At 43.4% G+C, this 12,056-nt stretch overlaps 1 protein-coding gene across 5 annotated transcripts in view; it reads right to left on the bottom strand.

Annotated features, from left to right (window-relative positions):
* CMSS1 (cms1 ribosomal small subunit homolog) overlaps positions 1-12,056 on the bottom strand; it is a 385,325-nt gene that overhangs the window by 119,727 nt on the left and 253,542 nt on the right. The window contains exon 1 of one of the 5 annotated variants that reach the window (XM_039537847.1): positions 3,228-3,328. The exons of the other annotated variants lie outside the window; for them this stretch is intronic. The gene's annotated coding sequence lies outside the window, so the exon portion shown is untranslated. Of the gene's footprint in view, positions 1-3,227; positions 3,329-12,056 lie in introns of those variants that run through there. 5 annotated transcript variants of the gene reach the window in all.

Below are 12,056 nucleotides of genomic sequence, written 5' to 3'. Positions count from 1 at the left end.
AGAAGAGTTCAGCTCCTGAAACACTTTAGGGCAATGAGAAAATTTGAACTCCTGTGACATTCTGCACCAGCAGTCACTGTTCATGAGCTATCGATACTCCTTCTTTCAATGCATTCTTATAATAGCTATCACCACGAGTAGATGATGTCTCTATGATTCTTTGCGGACACTCTCAGCCACAGTCAATCTTTTTTTAGTTTTTCAGGGACTCTATTCTCACCAGCAGCTCAAACACATCATTATCTCTTTCAAAGCTGATTCATATCTCCACATTTCCAGTACAGCGGCTTTGTTCAAGTAGCTAGCTGGCTTCCATTTGCTTCTCTCTGCCATTCAGTCACTGAAATTCTCACCAATGGGGACAGCTGAAATCCACTGCTGCAGACACCAATAGCTACAATACCAATTATCTACTCCTTTCCACTGCTCTCAACCACAACAGATGAGAGGTGGTGAGCAGATCCAAACTTTAATAAAACACCACCACCTAAACTGGATACAGCCTTTTTGACCGCTGCTGCGCATGGAGAGGAAGTTTTCAGAGAACTGTCCACAGTGACTCCAAAATCTTTCTTGGGTGATAACAGCTCTTTTAAAACATATCATTGCATATGTAAAGTTGGGATTATTTTTTCCATTACTTTGCACTCAGAACTGTAGAATTTCATCTGTCATTTTGTCATTCAGTCACCCAGTTTTGTGAGATCCCTTTGTAATTTCTCACAGTATGCTTTGGACTTAACTATCTTGAATAACTTTGTGTCATCTGCAAACTTTGCCACTTCACTGTTTGCCACCTTTTCGAGATCATTAATTAATATGTTGAACAACACATGTCCCAGTACAGATTCATTGGTGGCCCCACTATTTGCCTCTCTCTATTAGGAACATATTTTCCTACTCTTTATTTCCGATCTTTCAGCCAGTTACTGATCCATGAGAGGACCTTCCCACTTATCTAATGACTGTTTAGTTTGCTTATGAGCCTTTGGTGAGAGACCTTGTCAAAAGCTTTCTGAAAATTCAAGTACACTGTATCCACTGGATCACCCTTATCCACATGCTTGTTGACTCCTTCAAAAAATTCTAACAGGTTGGTGAAGCGTGACTCCCTTTACAAAAGTCTTGTTGACTCTTCCCTAACAAATCTGAATTATATATGTGTCCGGTAATTCTGTTCTTTCACTAGCGTTTCTACCAGTTTCCCTGTAATTGCAAGGATCTCATCTGAAGCCCTCTTTAAAAATCAGTGTTACCTTAGCTACCTGCCAGACATCCGGTACACAGGCTGATTTCAGTGAGAGGCGACATACTAAAATCAGTAGTTCTGCAATTTCATAATTGCAAATTAAGGTTAGTAGGCCTATTGACCTCAATAGGAACAGAGCACGGTTGGGTACTTACAACAAATATACACGTGATCTAAAACAGAGAGCACTAAGTGCATGCAGCTTTAGTGAGAGGCAAAAAGTTACTGTAGTTAACACCATTATGCCATAAATATAGTGCTGAAAGCAAATCTGTGTTATGGACTTATGTCTTTTTATAGTTCAACTATACATACGGTATGTATCTGTTTCACTGGTACCATGGTAACTGTGAAGAGAAAACACACACCAACCTGAAATAGTAGCAATCACATCACTTATTATGGGAATAGCCAAGTACAGGATAATCATGTGCTCTGAAAGCTGGGAATGTTCCTGTTTTCAGGGCCTGTCTGTGTCACTGCCGTTTTGAGCAAAATAAGGTTGATTTATCCAGTTTTTACAATTCCTGCAAACTGTCCTCCTGAGCAAATGAAACTGATAGGCTGGCTGAACAGAGGTACACTACAAGGATCTCTCCTAACCAGGCCTGTTGCATGTTTCCACACTGCCCTCCCCTTGGGGCCTCTCAGTGAACCCTCTGAAAACCCTAATATGAAATCACTCATATGCAGGCCCTGATACCACAAGGTGAGCCACACTGCTGGACACCCATGCTCGCACGGAGCCACAGAGAAGTCAATGGGGCTCCATGGAAATGCAGGGATCTGTTCACAGGGATCAGTTTGCAAGATCAAGGCCAAAGAGCCAAACCCACCAGTTCAGACTCACCAACACCCCACCACTATTATACCCTGTGCTTCCTCCACATCTCTATAGGACTTTTCCATAAGGAGAACTCTAGAGTTTAACAGGCATCACATAAATAGGGTACTACAGAAAATACTATAAAAGCCTCTGGGATTTAATAGACTGCAAGACTGCGTCTGTAAGGTTTTGTTGAAGAATTATATAATTTTTCTATTAAATTCCATCTGGCTGGTCAAAAAACCTACAGCAAGATTATAAGTTTCTATTAAATTCTACAGGAATACGAGTGTCCCAGTTTTTCCACTTTGAAAACCCAGTCAAACTTTTCAGACACTGGAAAAAAAAAAAAAGATGACTACATATCTCTTTGCAAAAACTCTCCAACTCCAACATGTACCATTACCTGTTACGAAGTATTCTCTCCCGCCACCACAGTAATCCTAACATTTAGCTAGTTAAGCACACTTACATACCACATTTGACATTTCAAAGTTCAAATGTATTCAAGTTCATCCCACAGAAATAAAGGTGGTCAGGATTTCATTTTTACATGTTTTTTAACCCTCTTTTAATTGCTAAACTTCTCAAAGCATTTAAAAAAAAAAAAAAGCCTTCACAATTTTACAGTGTCCATGCATGGAAAATATCAGCCTGATCGGTAAATGTTTCAGAAGGTTGTGAAAACACAGGATTTGAGTATAAACTCTTTTGCAGCTTTTAATTATAGTGACAGCAACCAGCCCATTACAATTATTGTGCACATTTTCATTTCCACTAAAGCAGTGGTTTTCAACCGGGGGTCCGCAGACTATGTGTAAGGGGTCTGTGAAAGGTTAGTCGTTACCATAGAACAGTGCTTTTCAACCTGTGGTCTGATGACCACTGAGGGTCTGCAGACCATGTGTAAGATTTCCAAAGGGGTCCGCACCTCCATTCAAAATGTTTAGGGGTCCACAAATGAAAAAAGATTGAAAACCACTACACTAAAGCAAGACTGTCTATAAGCCCCCTAGTGGGAAAAGAGGATTTGACAATTTTTGTTTTTAAGCCTGTAATATCCGTGACTCCTTTAAGTGCTGTTTGCTTTTCTCTGAATCAATGTTTAAAACACTGTCACTTCAAATATCTGGCATTCTCAGGCCAACTCACGGCGATCCCGGTGGACATCTGGTCTGTAGTTCTCAGAGAGCAGGAGTCCTCATAACTGGTTTTTGAAGCTTTCAGAGCACTCAGCATGCTGTCGTGTGCTTTAATAGAAATGGTATTTTCCACTGGAAACAAAGCTTTTAATGTTTAGAAAATGGCCATGAGGACTTCCCCTTTTGAGGACTTAAAAACAAAGATGGATGCTATGAGTTTTATGAGTGAAGCTAAATGACTGCCAGACTACTAAAGTGACAACACATTAGGAAAAAATTTCCTGTTTGTTTTGTACACTTGAACTCAGCTACATTTCTTGCCTGACATTGGAGTTTTTAATATCTGCTCTAATGAAATATAACTCTTAGATGACACAGCTTCAAAGTCTAGGGGTTTGTTTTGTTCACTAGCTAGCAGTGAGGTTTTGGCCTTATTATTATTATTATTAATACAGAGCCAAAAGTGTGCTAGGCCCTTTACACACAAGTCTGAAGATAAGGTTTCTGCCTTGTATCTGCTCTATACACAGTGTCCATAAGATAGTCAAACCTAACTGAATACATCAGATTTATTTTCACAAAATAACTATAGCCAAGACGCACATTATGACACAAGAACACAAATACAATGTAAGTAATACTTGGACTCTCTTTTTTTCTCCTCTGTTTCAGTCTGTTAGCTTACAGTGGGATATAACATGTCAAGGTTTTTTAAATTTAGCTTCAGTGCTTTTTGCAGCAAGGACTGGAGTTGTCTGGTGTGAAAGATGGTGGAATTTATATTATTGAATCTAGTTCTTGTTGTTTAGGACATATTTCTTAATTGCTGGTTGACATGTCAGTGTCAAAGATATTATATGTATATTTATTTATTTTGAAGGCATGTCCCCACACACACGTAGGTGTATGTATATATACATACACACACGTAGACAATGCTCACACATTTCAAAACTCAACTACACAACAATAAGTCCAGCACTATCAGCTAAGCAACATGAAAGCACTAGTCAATTAGCCAGAAATCTGAGAAAAGTGCATCCTTCCCAAATATCCCATTAGCGCAGGAGGCAGGCAGATGTGAAGCAGCCAGCACTGACTTCCTCCTCCTCCTCCTCCTCCTCCCTGGAGTCTGACCCTACTGCACCGAAGAGGCACATCAGGCCAAGGGAGTTTTGGGAGCTCATCAGCCCTGAAAGCAACTCGTATTTCCTGGAAGGCAGGACTGCTGGGGGAACACTGCTCATTCTCTGCAGCCCTGATTTGAGGGTGATTTCAGCAAGTCTGAGGGAAAGTGACAGCAGGGCCAAATGTGTGACTGCCACTCCAGGTAGGCCTTGGCAGGTAGGCATCTAGTCTGAGCACCTCTGCTTGCTAGAACAGCAGCAATATCACACAAAGAAAGAAATGGTTGACAGTTTCCAAGCCAATTTAAAAGCTTTATAGATCGAAAGCAACACCTTCAACTCCACTCTGGAACTACTATGCAGCAACTGGAGTCATGAACTCCCAGCAAGATACTGCCAAGTGGCAAACACATTCAGGACCAGCTTCAGTTTATTAGCAGATTGAAGGTGTGGCCCCTGGCAGAGTACAGTGTAGCCATCTCCTCTCAAGAGGACAAAGGTCCATATCAAAAACAAAAGGGTTGCCAACTTTCTTGCCAGACACAGGCAGGAAAAACAAAAGACAATTCGGGTAACTACAGCTAGCTGGATAATCACCTGACAGCAGCTGGTGAGCTAATAAGATCTCCAAATTGTCTACTCCAGTAACAAGCAGTGGAGTGCAATCTCAGGGGCTGATTAATTTAAACCTGTATGAGTGGAAAAAAGTACAAAGAACCAGAATTGGGCTCATTAGCTGTAAAGAGGCGGAGAGGAAATTCTCTGAAAAACATAAGGGACAGATTTCTGGCAGGAGTTAATGTTAAATGCTCTCAAGGGATGTTGCCTACTTGTGCAATCATAACATTAACAATTTGATTGATTCATAAAATGCAACAGCAGCTAGATTCAGTAGCTATACTTCCTACAGTCCAGACTGTGTTTTCATGAGGCAACTGAGGAATTGTACCCTCTTTCTGAAATCCTCAACGGCTTTTTGATGTGGATCTGTGGCACATGAACTGCTGTCTAAACAAATTTTGGATTCTTAGTGAATGACAACAGCATATCGGCTCCTTCTGAGGTTACAGTGAATGTTGAAAGGATCCATGTTTACTTATTCCCGTTGTGGAAAAAAGTTTGTGTAACGTGGCAGGATGCAATGTGCTCCGGTGGTGGCATTCTCTGTCAGTGCTGCACTTCATTTCCAAAACATAGCTGTGTAGGATGAAGTAAGTGTTACACTTCAGTTTCTCCAGATTACTGACAAATATTACACTTGGTCTCTAATAGTTCAGGAAGACAGAAGATTAAATGAGAGAACACAGTGCATTACCTCCCAAGCACTGGGACAAATTCCGACTACTCCCTGCAGGGTGCGCTAGAGGGAGGTACCACCCTTCCCCGCCCCGGAGTGTGTGCTAGGGGGAGATGGGGAAAGTGCACAGGAGACTTCCTGCTGCACACAACTCACCCAGGCAGAAGTTAGTCACAAGGTAGACCTAACGATCCCTTGAGTGCTACTGAGGAGTTGGGGTGGCGGAGCTGGGTTAGTTAGTATGACTGGCTGCACTCTACAGGCACAGCAGACTGAGGAGGTTGTGACCAGGACTTCATCCACATGCTTACTGGGAACTCTGCCTCAGTAAGGACACAATTAACACCAGGTAAGGTCTTTGAGATTTGACTCATCCTAAATATGGCCCTTTGCTTTTCTAAAGGAAAATACAGAACATTTAAGATAAAAAATAAAGCATTCACCAAAATATATAAATAAATGCTTCTAAAGACATTAAAAATATTAGGTTATTTCTATAACTGTATACAAACGTAAAAGACACATATTTTAATAACTGGCTTGGCTTTTTCTTTAGAATATAAAAATGGCCATACTAAGTCAGACCAATGCTCCACCTAGCCCAGTATGGCCATTCTTATTCTCTTGTATAATATAGATATGCTGTCGGGTCACTGTGGTGCAGGCTGGCAATCTTCGGATGCTGGAACTTCATGGAAATAAAATATTAAAACATACTGTAGGAAAGGCACTTTCAGGTTAAGGATCCATCAGGTAAATTAATATTATTAAAATATATGGTTCTAAAAACAAGACAGTATGAAGAATCTCATTCAGCACTCTCAATAACCTGGAATTTAGCTATGACCAAAATTTTAGGTAGGTTATTCCTTAGCCCTAATACAAAATACACTTCCAGATATCTTAAGTCAGCTTTGTGTCATGTAGCATTTTTCAATATTCAGTATTCTGGATTTACACCAGTGTAACTGAGATCAGAACATGGCCTGATGTCTATTACAGACATTTTATGGTTTGCTTTCCATTATTTCAAATCAAATATTTTTATTATTATTATTTGTATTATCGTAGTATTTGCCCTGGTCACAAACCAGGACCCCATTGTGCTAGGTGCTGTACAAACACAGAACAAAAAGATTGTAAGCTCCTTGGGGCAGGGACTTTCTATGCAGATGGATACTGACAGGGGAGTACTTGTGGGGGAGTACAAGTGAACAATTAGATTATCACCTATCTCGTCTCTGTATTGTTCATCATGACAGGCAGCTGTCTCTGCACACCAGCAATTCAACTGTTGTCAAGTTTTTTGTAGTCATCACAAGAAAAGAGAGTTTTGAGCAGGGATTGGAAGGTGGATAATGAGGTATCTCTGCAGATATTTACAAGGAATGCCTCCCAAGCATGAGGATTGGCACAGGAGAAGACAAAAAGATGACTGAAAATGTAATAGGTGTCAAACAGAGGCTGGCATCATGGGCTGATTGAAGGCAAGCATCAACAGCTGAGTAGCAACTGAGAGATGATAGGTTGGGAAGGGACTGAAGGCCTTGAAAGTGAATACAAGCGGTTGACATTTGACACAATAGAGAAGAAGGGATGCAGAGAGAAGGATGACATGGTCAGAGTGACTGGCTAGGAAAATGATCTTTGAAGCATCATTGTGAATGGATATGAGCAGGGCAAGATGACATTTGTCAAGGCCAGAGAGAATAATCAAGATGCGAGATGAAGAGAGCCTGGAGGAGAGTTTTACCTGTGTGGACGGGTAGGAAAGGCTGTATTTTAGAGCAGTGGTTCTCAAACTAGGGCCGCCGCTTGTTCAGGGAAAGTGTCTGGTGGGCCAAGCCAGTTTGTTTACCTGCCACGTCCGCAGGTTTGGCCAATCGCGGCTCCCACTGGCTGCTCCAGGCCAATGGGGGCTTGTAGGGGGGATGTCACCCGCTCCTGCCCGGAAGGGTTTAAAGCAGCCCGGGCAGAGGGCTGGGGCAGGGGGAAAAGCTGGGCTGATTGGCAGAGCAGCTGCAGCTGGGCCACACCCCAGTCTGGCCACAGCTGGCCTGTATAAAAAGGCTGTGAGCCAGAGGCCCAGGAGGAGTCTCTCTCTGCCTTCAGAGAGAGAGGGCCTGGCTGCTGGGAAGTTCATAGTGTCTAGAGTGAGGCAGGGCTAGGGAAAGGCCAGAGGGGCTGGGGAGCTCCAGGCTGGCAACTCCTCAGGCCACAGGGCCTTGTCCAAGGCCCCATAGAGGTACTGGGTTGCAGAGAGAGGCAGCAGGTCCAGACCCAACCTTGCCCATGATGAGTGGCTGACACTGCAGTCTGCCCCAGGGCATGGGGGCGAGTTGGTGACTGGCAGTAGCCTACAACTGAGGTGAGGTAGAGATAGGGGAATGGGGGTTCCCCTGGATGGGGAGACCCTGAGACTGTGGGGGTACTGACAGGAGTCAGCACCCCAAACACAAGAGGCACCAGGTCCTGGGAGGAACACAGGGGCCAGCGGCAGTGGGACACCGGCTTGCAGAGGGCGCTCCAGAGGCTGGAAGAGCTAATTCCCTGGACAACCAGCAAGAGGCACCGGAGGGATGAGTCCTGCATCGTTACAGGGCTGCAGGAAGGGTGGCCAGCATGTCCCTCAGCCCGCGCTGCTTCCCGAAGCCCCCACTGGCCTGGAGTGGCGAACCGTGGCCAGTGGGAACCGCGATCGGCCGAACCTGCGGACGCGGCAGGTAAACAAACCGGCCCAGCCCGCATGGGGCTTTCCCTGAACAAGTGGCAGCCCTAGTTTGAGAACCACTGTTTTAGAGATGTTATGCAGAAAGAATCTGCAAGATTTAGACACACCCTGGATTTGAGGCTCTAGGTAAAAGGTCTGGGACAAAGTAGTCCCTCTTTTTAAACTACTGCATTTCCTGGCATCAGAGATGCCTAAAGGCTACTTTAATTTTGCAGTGAGCACACCCAGTAAAATGCTGCTGCTCTTATACACAATTTGCTACATTTTTATAAAGTTTCATCCCTTAACTTGTTTTAAGCCCTTGCCATTTTAGAAGGACAAAATATGATTAAAGCCAACAAATGCTCCTCTCCAAAAATTATTTCCCTCCTAGCTGGTGCAGAAGCAGTGACCATATCAGGAAGAAAAATAACACTGCACTTAGGTAATTAAGAGGATTATTGATTTGGTCTATCCAGTTTGGTTGCTTCTATTGTTAAACTTTTTGCTAAAACTATCTTGAGCCCCTGCCTAACAACTCAAACATTCTGTTTTTCACATGGAGTTCAGAATCTAGTTTCTGAATTTTGCATACTTTATGAAAGTAGACTTAAAACTTTACATCTTACACCCATATAAATGGAACAGTTCTTCCCCTTCTCCAGCTCCCAGAATCAAATATCCTGGCATAAAGCGATCAAACAAAATAGGTGACTTATGTTTTTACTGGTTCCTCCAGACTATGATGACATTTCCTAAAACACTGAGCCAGGAAACTATTAATGTCTCTGAAAAATTGAAAAGGATCAGGCTACTTTGAAGAGCCCATTCAGTATACAGTGGCTCAGAAGGCTTCCTTGTAGCTGTACAGGCTACTTACGATTCAATTAAAAATAACAAGAATATTTAACATTACCTAGCACTTTCCAGCTTCAAAGTACTTTACAAGTTTGCTTCATAACACGTGTGTGGTAAGGAAGTATTATCCCCATTTTAGATATTAGAAACCACTTAGACAGGTTAAGTGGCTTAACCTAGATGCCATACAGAAATCCATGCTGGAGTCAGAATTAGAACTCAGGTCTTCTTTTCCCGCAGTAGTAAATAATGGCTTTTCAGATCTTGATTGTGCTGCTTTCAGCAGCAGAGAAGAAAATGGTCTGAAGCTATCAGTCTAAAAAACTAGAAGGATCATCGTCTAGATTTACTTCAGCTTTGTTGCCTGGAGTTTGCAGCATTTGCCAACCAGGTCTTTGAAAAGAAAAGCTCACAGAACTGGCAAGAGGCACACATGCTTCAGATGTCTGCAAGACCAAGTGACAGGTGGAGCTAAAGATTCCTGATGACAGTCAGTTGAAATATTATGCACTGATCAAACAGTTGAGCTTTTCAGTGACAGTGCATTACTGAATGGAGAGCAGGTGAAAAGATCCTACACAAGATCCAAAAGATAACACATCAGAACTCTACAGCAGTGGTTCTCAAACTAGGGACGCCACGTGTTCAGGGAAAGCCCCTGGCGGGCTGGGCCGGTTTGTTTACCTGCCGTGTCCGCAGGTTCAGCCGATCACAGTTCCTGCTGGCCACGGTTCGCCGCTCCAGGCCAATGGGGGCTGCGGGAAGTGGCGTGGGCTGAGGGACATGCTGGCCACCCTTCCTGCAGCCCCCATTGGCCTGGAGCGGCAAACCGCAGCCAGTGAGAGCCACGATCTGCTGAACCTGCGGATGCGGTAGGTAAACAAACGGGCTCGGCCCGCCGGGGCGTTCCTTGATCAAGTGGCAGCCCTAGTTTGAGAACCACTGTACTACAGCACATTCTACAAAACCTTGTCAATAAGAGAATAGTACAGCTCCAAAAGGGTTAAGCAAGAATGGGGGTCATCCGATTATATGGGAATGCTATCTTTTGTATGTTGCATCAAATTAAACATGATTAAAAGGCACCAGAGCTTTTTAAATAGTAATGGGACTCATTTCATCTGCAAAATATTGTGAGCCTGATTTTGATCTTGATTAAAAGGGTCCAGGGCAACTCACCCGAAATCAACAGTGCTAAATAGTTGTAAAAGTGTCCTACACAGAATTGGGCCCAATGTGACAGTAGAGAGTATTACAATAGTCTAAAAGAAATAAGTATCTAACCCCTCTCTCCAGGGACTATATTCTGTGCTAGCAGTGAGATGGACTCAACAATCTAATACGTCTTTTACATTTTAAACAATTATGATCCAATTACATCACATGAACGCTAGGTAAAAATCCCATTATTGCATAGTGCCATCTGCTGGGCGAGGAAAGATTGAAATAAACCCATGTCAGCTCCTCAGCTTCAAAGTGTATTTTGTAGCTGTCAGGTCAGAAGTTACTCTGTTTTCAATACACAAGCAATGAATTCAGTGAACACAGAGTTCAGTGTTCATCATTCCCATTGTGAATTGTGGACTGAGCAATTCTGCTCTTTACAACAACAATGTTCACAGGCAAGTAAACCTAAAACACTGAATTTACTACTGAATTGGTGGTTAATCACAATGTACTGATTAGGGTTTCCTTTTAACACCCAGACAGGAAATAGGAGCACAGGAAGTGAAAGTACAATAAATTCTTGCATGTTAACTAATTCACATGAGCCATTTCAATAACAAGTCTTCTTTAAACTTATCTAAAGCCAAACACGTTGTCTGCTCAGCTTCCAACATTTCATCTTTCTCCTTAAACTCAAGCCAGGTGTTTTAAAGAGATGTATGTTTCATTCAGCATTGCAGCCCATAAGCTTCACATCAGTGACTGGAGAACCTGCTGCTGTGGTTTACAGTGTAGGATCATATGCCATCCTCAACAATTAAGACCATTGTCCTATAAGCTGAAGAGGAATGGGTCCTTTGGAGCTACTCAGTGCCCATCTGAGATCAGGCACAGAGATTACTTTTCAGTCACTCCCTAGAGTGCTTTACCTCTGGTGGCGTCAGACCAGGAAGCAAGAGAGTCAGACATAAAATGGGGGAAGGGATAGCTCAGTGGTTTGTGCATTGACCTGCTAGACCAAGGGTTGTGGGTTCAATCCTTGAGGGGGCCACTTGGGGAGCTGGGGCAAAAATCAGTACTTGGTCCTGCTAGTGAAGGCAGGGGGCTGGACTCGATGACCTTTCAAGGTCCCTTCCAGTTATAGGAGATTGGTATATCTTCAATTTTATTTTATTTTTTTTATATACTCTGGCCCTCTCCACTCCCTCCCCAAGACCCCAAACCTCACTCTGCAGCTGCTGTATGTACTCAGCATCACACTCCAATGGCTACCAGGTCACAGCGCAAATAAGCAGGGAGAGGAATAAGAGTAAGAGCCACTTTATTTACTTTCCCTCTTTGCCAGTGAACCTGCAGGGGTGAGGACAGCACAGGTAGAAATGTGGGTGGGTACGTAGCACTGGTGCTGTGCTGTCTCTGAGCAGAGCGTTTCCTTCTCCATTCAAAACGATCACATCGGTTTGGGAAGAGGAGGAAAGGACCTGATGGGACCACATGCTCTCCCTCTACCTCAGGATCTCCCGTGGGGCAGGAGGAAGAACAAAGAAACCTTGCAGGTGAGCTGGAAGAACATGAAGATAGCAGAACAGATGAGGGACAGACTATCTAATTGACTGGTACTCCTGGGGAGCAAAAGATGGCTAGAAGACTTGATTGGGGAGCAAGAGGAAGGAGTCAGAG

The sequence above is a fragment of the Mauremys reevesii genome, linkage group 1 (genome assembly GCF_016161935.1).
Source record: "Mauremys reevesii isolate NIE-2019 linkage group 1, ASM1616193v1, whole genome shotgun sequence".
Lineage (NCBI taxonomy): Eukaryota > Metazoa > Chordata > Testudines > Geoemydidae > Mauremys > Mauremys reevesii.
This window is presented reverse-complemented; position numbering and strand designations above follow the sequence as displayed.